Source organism: Pezoporus wallicus, unplaced genomic scaffold (assembly GCF_028554395.1).
Source record: "Pezoporus wallicus isolate ANWC-B61680 ecotype Strahan unplaced genomic scaffold, APGP_CSIRO_Pwel_v1 contig_13817, whole genome shotgun sequence".
NCBI classification, from domain to species: domain Eukaryota; kingdom Metazoa; phylum Chordata; class Aves; order Psittaciformes; family Psittacidae; genus Pezoporus; species Pezoporus wallicus.
Window position 1 is genome coordinate 64,332 of NW_026637726.1, and position 7,215 is coordinate 71,546.

The window sequence follows — 7,215 nt, forward strand, 5'->3', positions numbered from 1 at the left end:
CACTTCATCATCCGTATTACAGAACTGTGTTTTCTCTGCCTTTCTGTTGGTCCATGCTTCTTGTTCTCAGTTCTGCCTGAGTCCAAGGGAACCCTGCTCCTGGTCACAGCCTGTAGGTGAAAAAGTGCAGAGGAAAAGCAACGTTGGCTCGCACATAGCTGCAAGCCCAGGCACACTGGGTTGCTGAATAAGAGGGGCAGACATCGTGCAGCTGACGCAGTGCAGACACACTGAGCGCAGGTTATCGCTGGCTTGAAAGGTTCACCCCCCTCATTTCCTGTTTGCTTCAGTTAGGAAGCGATGGGGGTTTTATCCTTTTGATCAGAAAGTGACTGGGGAACGTGAAACCTCCCTCCCACAGCATCAGCTCCCAGCTGTGTCCAGGCCTCTCTTTCCCTGGCTGCATTACCCATGGCCAGCCTCATGTCATACACCAGCTGGCACCAAACAAGGGTCAGAAAGAGACCGTCCCTCACGTGGATTAACTTGGCAGACCACTTGCTCATGCCCTTTAGGGGTACGCTTTCCAAGCACTCCTCAAATGCCTCTTCCCAAGCTCTGGGTGCATCTTCTCTGTCAAACTGGCCAAACTTCTCACTCCAATTAGCCTGCTAATGCCCTGCAGAAGTGAGAGGGAGGCCACAGAGAGGTATAGATCCCAGATAGCGTTCTCATTGCAAAGCTAATCTTGTAGGAATTGTTTCTCCTGGAAGCAGCCAGGTCCTAAGGACTTGTTTTCTAATAAACAGACAACCTGAAAGAGCATTCCCACTGGAACTGGGAATTTGGCTCCACTTAGAGTCCTTCCCCTGCCCTCAGGTTCTGCGTGTGCCCTTCTGCCCTGGTCCCTTCTCCTTCCCACCTTCTTCCCTAACTTCCACTTCCCAGCTGAGCCCTGTGGCAGCCCTGGATGGAGAAGGGCAAAGGGTGCCCAGAAGGGGAGGTGTGATCCAGGCAAGAGGACAGCATCTTCAAAGGTGTAATGAGATGGAATAACATCAGGGACAGGAAACAACCTCAAACAGGCCAGGAGAGGCAAACTATGTGTGGCCAGGTCAAGCAACAGCAAAGGTCGAACTTTGTTGCTCACAGCAGTTTTGCACTGGCTGATAGCACAGTATCATGTCTGAACCCCATGGACCAGAAAAAAGACAGAGGGAGAAGAAATGTGCTAAGGGAATGAAGGAAGCTGTATAGAATCAAGTAGAGGATTCCCAGACCTTCTTGCTCACCTTACAGGAAAAGAAAGCATCACCCTAGTGATGACTGGTGCTGTTTCCTGGCAGCTTCTGGCTTCAGGTTTTCCAAGTTGGCCTCCAAATCTGCATCTGCCAGTTCCACATCAGGTTGACACAGAGTCACAAACCTGAGACTCGAGAACTTAAAACTACACTGTGACCACAGGCTCTTTCTGCTGGGCCAGAACCCACTGGAGAGCCTGGTGCCTCACATCCCTGTCAGGCTGGGATGTTATTACCCATGACCCACGATTTGCCACCTTCTTCTTCTGCATCCTAGTTGGAAGGTTTCCACCCTTTCCTGGAGCCTGCAGGGAGCTCAGCACTTTCTGTTGGTGATGCAGTCTGAGCTAGACTCTGAGGGATGCTGTCTGATTGTCTTGACGTGGTCAGAAATCTTTACAATGAAGGTCTTCAGAAATAAATGCTGGCGTTATATACATAGGGTAAATACTGAAGTATTGACTAGAGAACTGACACCTTGCTTCTACCAACAAATCCTCTCTAGAAAAGAGACAGCCTACTTTTAATGCCCTTAAATTAAACTGCTTTGAAGTAGGTATGCAAATGTCGTCAGAAAACTACACTAGGACATTCCCCCTTTCTCCTCTTTGTGTGTAGGTTCTGGAATTTAGAGAAAAACCTGTAGCAAAGAAAGGTATTTCCTTTTACTCAGCCAATAGGCAGCTAAAACCCCCAAAATGAGCAGACTACAGCAGCGTCCACCTACAAAGAGCTTGGACAGGTGTTCAGTGCTCCTTTCACACACAGCTTTATGTGAGCAAAGAGGAAAGCAGTGGACATATGAGAAGGCCCATTGTATGGCTTTCAAAATAGAGCCATTTCTGGTACACCAAGAGTGAAAACAAGAATATGCTTGATTTTTATCTGGCTGGTTCAATATTCCCATTTATGAAAGAAAGAAAAATGCACTCAGTTAGTGCATTCTCTTATTTCAGGTGATTTGCAGGGGCTTAGTGCTGAAAACTGAATGAAAAAGAGCAGGTTATATTTCCTTCCATGCCTAAATTCATAAGAAAATCTACTGGAGTGTTATTTAGTAGATGAATTATTTCCCAAGGGTTATGAAACAAGAAATAATGAACAATGCTTTCAATCTTCTCTCAGCAGAACAAAGTTCCTTTTCTCTGTGTGGATTTAGACCCATGCCTCTGCCAACACTGGGTTCAGCCAGTGCCTTGTAAAACATCTAAGGGCAGCATTTCAGCTCTATTTCAAAGACACATCTTCAGCAAGAGCTCCTGGGGTGATTCCTTTGCACTTTACTGCCCTCTTAGAGCTGGGAACCTGGTACCCAGCAGACGAAACCATCAACATGGTACTTGGTACATCTCTGAAACAGCCTGGCATGCAAAACCAGGAACCTGGACATATTATACAGCCTGAGGACCTTTTGTTACATACCTATACATATATATATACATAATATACAGCTTAAGAGGACACGCTGTTAAGGTCCTCCATGAGTTAAAACAAGCTGACTAATGTCAGGTTCAAAGGATCCCAGAGCTGAGAGGCGCAGGCTAAATAATCCCATTTGGTTTGCAGAGAGAAGCAGATTTCCCAGAGCCAGTCTTACCCACGTAAGAGGCAAGCAGAAGGGTGGCATTCCCACTTGCCCTTTCTACCTGTTAGAGGAAAATTATGCCCTGCATCAACACCACTCTTGCCCTGGGCTGGAAAAGCTGCAGTGACAGGAGGTGGCTTAAGACAGGGTTGGCTCAGTCCAATAACAGCCCAGACATGAGACAGGGAATAACCCAAGATTCCTTTGTTTGGTTGTTGCTGGGTTTTTTCCCTCCGGTTGGGGCAATATTAGCTCAGAACATTCCTGTAGAGTAAACTTGGCAAATAAATATGCTCTGTTTCCATTTACTTACCTGCTTCATACCACTGCTATTGGAGCAGCACAATAATACAGTCTATTCCACTGCGATTCCTTACCAGTTTCATTTTTACTTTTGAACACCTATTCAAAATCCACAACATTTCATAGCCTAGGTACTGTCTATTAAAACAAGTACCAAGCATATGCATAAACCCATCTGAAATATCACCTCCAAAGGGTTACTGCCAGATTGTTAACGGTAGTCACGTTGATTGTTAACGGAGGCAGAGAAGCACAAGGAAATCACAAGGAAACCTCAGAACAGTAGTTAGGATGTTACTCACCCACAGTAAAAACTTGTGATGCCCTCAGGCACATGCTTGTTTCTTCCCTGGGTTTGTACCTATTTCATACTCTATTACTTTCCCCAGCTAACAGCCAGTTAATATTACATAGCCTGTATGCTTATATCCCTTTCATTGCTACATGAAGCCAAAGCTCCACAGCACTACCACATAGCAATTTATGGCGTTGCGTTTTAGTAGCTGGCTTTATACAGCATGAAGGTAAATAAATGTATTGGTTTTTAGAGTTCTGCCTTTTTATGCCGTTTCCTGTTCTCATTCCGATTACTGGGACAGACAAAGTGATAATGTTTAAGTTCTCTCATTAGGCCTCTGGTCCTGTCGTGCTCATAAGCAGAAACCTAAAAAAGCTTTCACAGTTCAACATTCAGCTGAATAGCAAAAGAAACCACAATCCCACACATACATGGACCCTGAACCCTGCTTTCCCTCCCTCCACATGCTCAGACTGTACAAATTAATGGGTAACCTCTGCAGTCTTCCAGGGTTTATAAAGGTTTCTCACCAGCTTTGTGCCTTTCCTTATTCCCCCGAAGATCCTTTTTATTAACCGCATCCAGAGACCCCTGTTTCTGTAAGATTCTTCTTTTAAAAAAAGATATATTAGTTTGAACATTAATGGAAACCTTCTTTTAAAACTCAAAACAGTCCTCTCCAAATGCCCCCTGAAGTGCAAGCACGGATGCTGATGCATGGTAAGGGCTGACGCTGCACAGCCTGTTCAGGAGCATTGCCAAGGGATGAGCCTTACCCTCTTACCTGCATCTGCCCCCCACAAACCACCAACCAAGGGGATAAAACTTGCTTCCCCCTGGTCCCTTCCCTCCCACAGGAGGAGGAAATTAAGCTGCAATGGTGGGAAAGCTTGGACAAAGTGGAGCTTCCTCCTTTGGCAATTATGGGGCTCAGGAGAGAAATTCCTGATTGCGATGGTTGCAGCCACTTCCCTTTTCCACACGCTCACCAGCTGTGCTATTACTAAGCATTACGGAGCCCAGAAAGGCATTTAATGACAAGGACTTATTCATTCTCAACTTACACAGTCACTTTCGTTTAGGCTACTTGGTTTTCTGACTACAACTCAACCTGATTCATCCGGGATGCGCACTTGAAATAGATGGGTGAGGAAAATGCAGATGACACGCGCTTGTTCCGGGAAGCCAGGAGGAGAGGAAGCAGCCTGCACCTGATGTCTTGATGCTCCCCACAAAACCTCACCCTGTGGGCAACCTCATTTCTCCTTCCTGGGTCTATAAGGAAAGATTTCATGGGCATAGGGTTTCGGGGAATTAGCTATGGGTTATAAGCAATGAATCCGAGCAGTAAACAATACTTGTTGCCCCTATACTACTACATAGCTTCCCATGTGTAGCCCCCCAGCCCCTTACTTCCCACTGCACTCACATTCCATCACACCATGACACGCAATACCCACTAAGCAGCCTACTGCCCCTCCAACTGCCCTTTTATTTCCCTACTGCCTCATGCAGGCAGGTGGGATGCTTGGAAACACAGCTGTGATGGATTAGGGGGATTAAAAAGGGGGCTGTGGAAATCAGAGGGAAAAGGGGGGGACGACGTCTATGTCATTGCTTTTGCATTATTTACATTACTTTCTAGGAAAGGCTGCTGGAAGCTGGAGTTGGCAATTTCCTCGTGCCTAATGAGTCCTGGCTTGGACTGCCTCTCCGGGTGCCTGGGTTGCGTGCTCAGGCTAGTTGCAGTCTTGGCCTGATCTTTCATGCCCTTTGGGGAACGGATTCATCACCCTAAAGCTCACACAGCACAGCCATGGGTTTTCTGCGCCCTGGCTCCTCATGGGGCTCTACTTTGGCACCTCCAAGGCCAGCATCCCTACAAGATGCTGCTCTATTTCGGGCAACCTGCCACCCACTTTTGAGCTTGCAACGTTAAGGAAAGGAACAAACAAAACATTCAAACCCTTGGACAACACAACACGTGAGTTTCATTGCACAGATCCAGGCAGCCACCTTGAGTCTCAAATAAATACTTTACAGCTACCCCCCCCCCCCTCCAAAACAGAATAGTCCAGTGTCACTAAATAAATATCCATTATAAATAGTCTTTTGTATTCCTCTTGGAGCGAGTCACGGCAGGTTTGCTTGGAAGCCTGAGGTTCTGTTGGATGAAGCTCCTCTCTTGCACGTGTAGGGCGAGCAGCTGCTCAGGCGTTCAGTGATGTGCCAGGGCTGGGGGGACACTGCTGGGGCTTGCCTGCCCACAGCTCTGTGCTGCCCACACTTCTTGGCCTTGCTACAGGCAGGAAAGACCTAACAGAAGAGAGGTTGTTGGGATTTTTCCTTCTTCTAAATGTATGGATATTTAAAGTGGAGGGGGTAAAGATCCTGGCTATTTGTGTTACCAAATAGGTCCTTGCGTCTCTCTGTGCAAGAGACTGAAGTTTTCCCCTCATAACCCTCCCCAGTAGTCTCCAGCTTGGACCTAGAGGCATGATGCCCATTGAAGACATGTATTGCATCTCCTCCCACTGCTTTCTCTCCTCCAAACCCTCCATCAGATGCCAGTGTGCACCCTCTGGGCATAGCCCACAAGGAGGATGAGGTGCCTTCAGCATAAAACTGGGCTGAGTTTTCTGAAACGATGCCACCTCTCTTGTCTTACCCCCACCTCCAGCCTGCATCCTTCATCCCCTGCGTCGGGGCAACTAGCAGCAGCTCAGCCCCTGCTGCACTGCAGCACCCTGGGCTTTCCTCAGAGAGACATCCTCTTCCTCTAGCACCCCATTTTGTCTGAGATGTGTCCTTGAAGCTGCTTCCTTCGCAAGCTGCTCTAGCCAGGCAAGGGGGAGGTTATTTTAGGAGATGCAAAAGAAGGGTGCGAGGGTACGGCCACTGCTTGCACAACTGTTTTGGGCATAAATGTAGTAACAGCATGCCTTGTCGTTGAGAAAGTGGACAATCTGTAGTTGTCATCACCGTTGGGTACCTATGGGCCTGGCTCAACACCTTCAGGTTTCCCCTTCCCAAAATGCTGCCATCCAGCTGACTGGCTGGGGGCTATTCCCTTTGTCCCTCTCCAACGCAGGTGCAGCCTGGGCTGCGCAGCATGCAGCCTGTGCTGGGGTGGCTGAGCAGAGCTGGGTCCTGGCGTCGAGCCCTGTCACTGGTGGAGGTGAGCCCAGCAGCACCCTGGGGAAAGGCAAACCTACCCAGCATGGCCACGCTGGGTTTCTCTCTGGGTCACGTAGGCAGCGGTGGAGGAGGCAGACAAGAAGGAGGAGGGAAGTCAGGGGGACCAAGACCCCCATTGCGATGACGATGGCAGGTGCCACACTGCTATCCCGGCTATCCAGACCTGTGGGGAAAGCAGCGGATACTCAGTTTGTGCATGAAGATAATAAAAAACCCCAGACCCATTTCAGACATCCCTTGCCCAGTCCCTGGAGTGGGACAGAGTGGATAGGGGCACTTGGAGCCAATGCCAGCATGCACACAAGTGGCACTGCCAACAGACCTGTCCTCGGGGTCTAATGCTGTTGGGTGTGCATCACCCAGCCCTTTGAGCTACCCAAAGCCAACACATGTGGATGGTGTGTCCGTATCCTACATGATAAGGAAACCCTGTGAGTCCTTAGCAGAGGCAGGGAGGCTGAGGCACACAGGGGACCTAATGGGCAGTAAGACATTGTATGCCATCACCCAGGGTGCCTGCATGGTCCCTGGCACCTCTTCTATCCCTCCCAAGGACCTCTGAGGAGTTTCCTGCTCTAACCCAGGAGGTG

At 48.5% G+C, this 7,215-nt stretch overlaps 1 long non-coding RNA gene across 1 annotated transcript; it reads right to left on the reverse strand.

Moving 5' to 3' along the window:
• Nucleotides 1-5,509: 5,509 nt before the first annotated feature.
• LOC130598203 (uncharacterized) lies at nucleotides 5,510-6,682 on the reverse strand. The gene is made up of 2 exons (XR_008971957.1): nucleotides 6,643-6,682; nucleotides 5,510-5,743 (listed from the first exon to the last, which is right to left on the reverse strand). It is a non-coding gene; the product is annotated as an uncharacterized LOC130598203 (long non-coding RNA).
• Nucleotides 6,683-7,215: the final 533 nt, after the last annotated feature.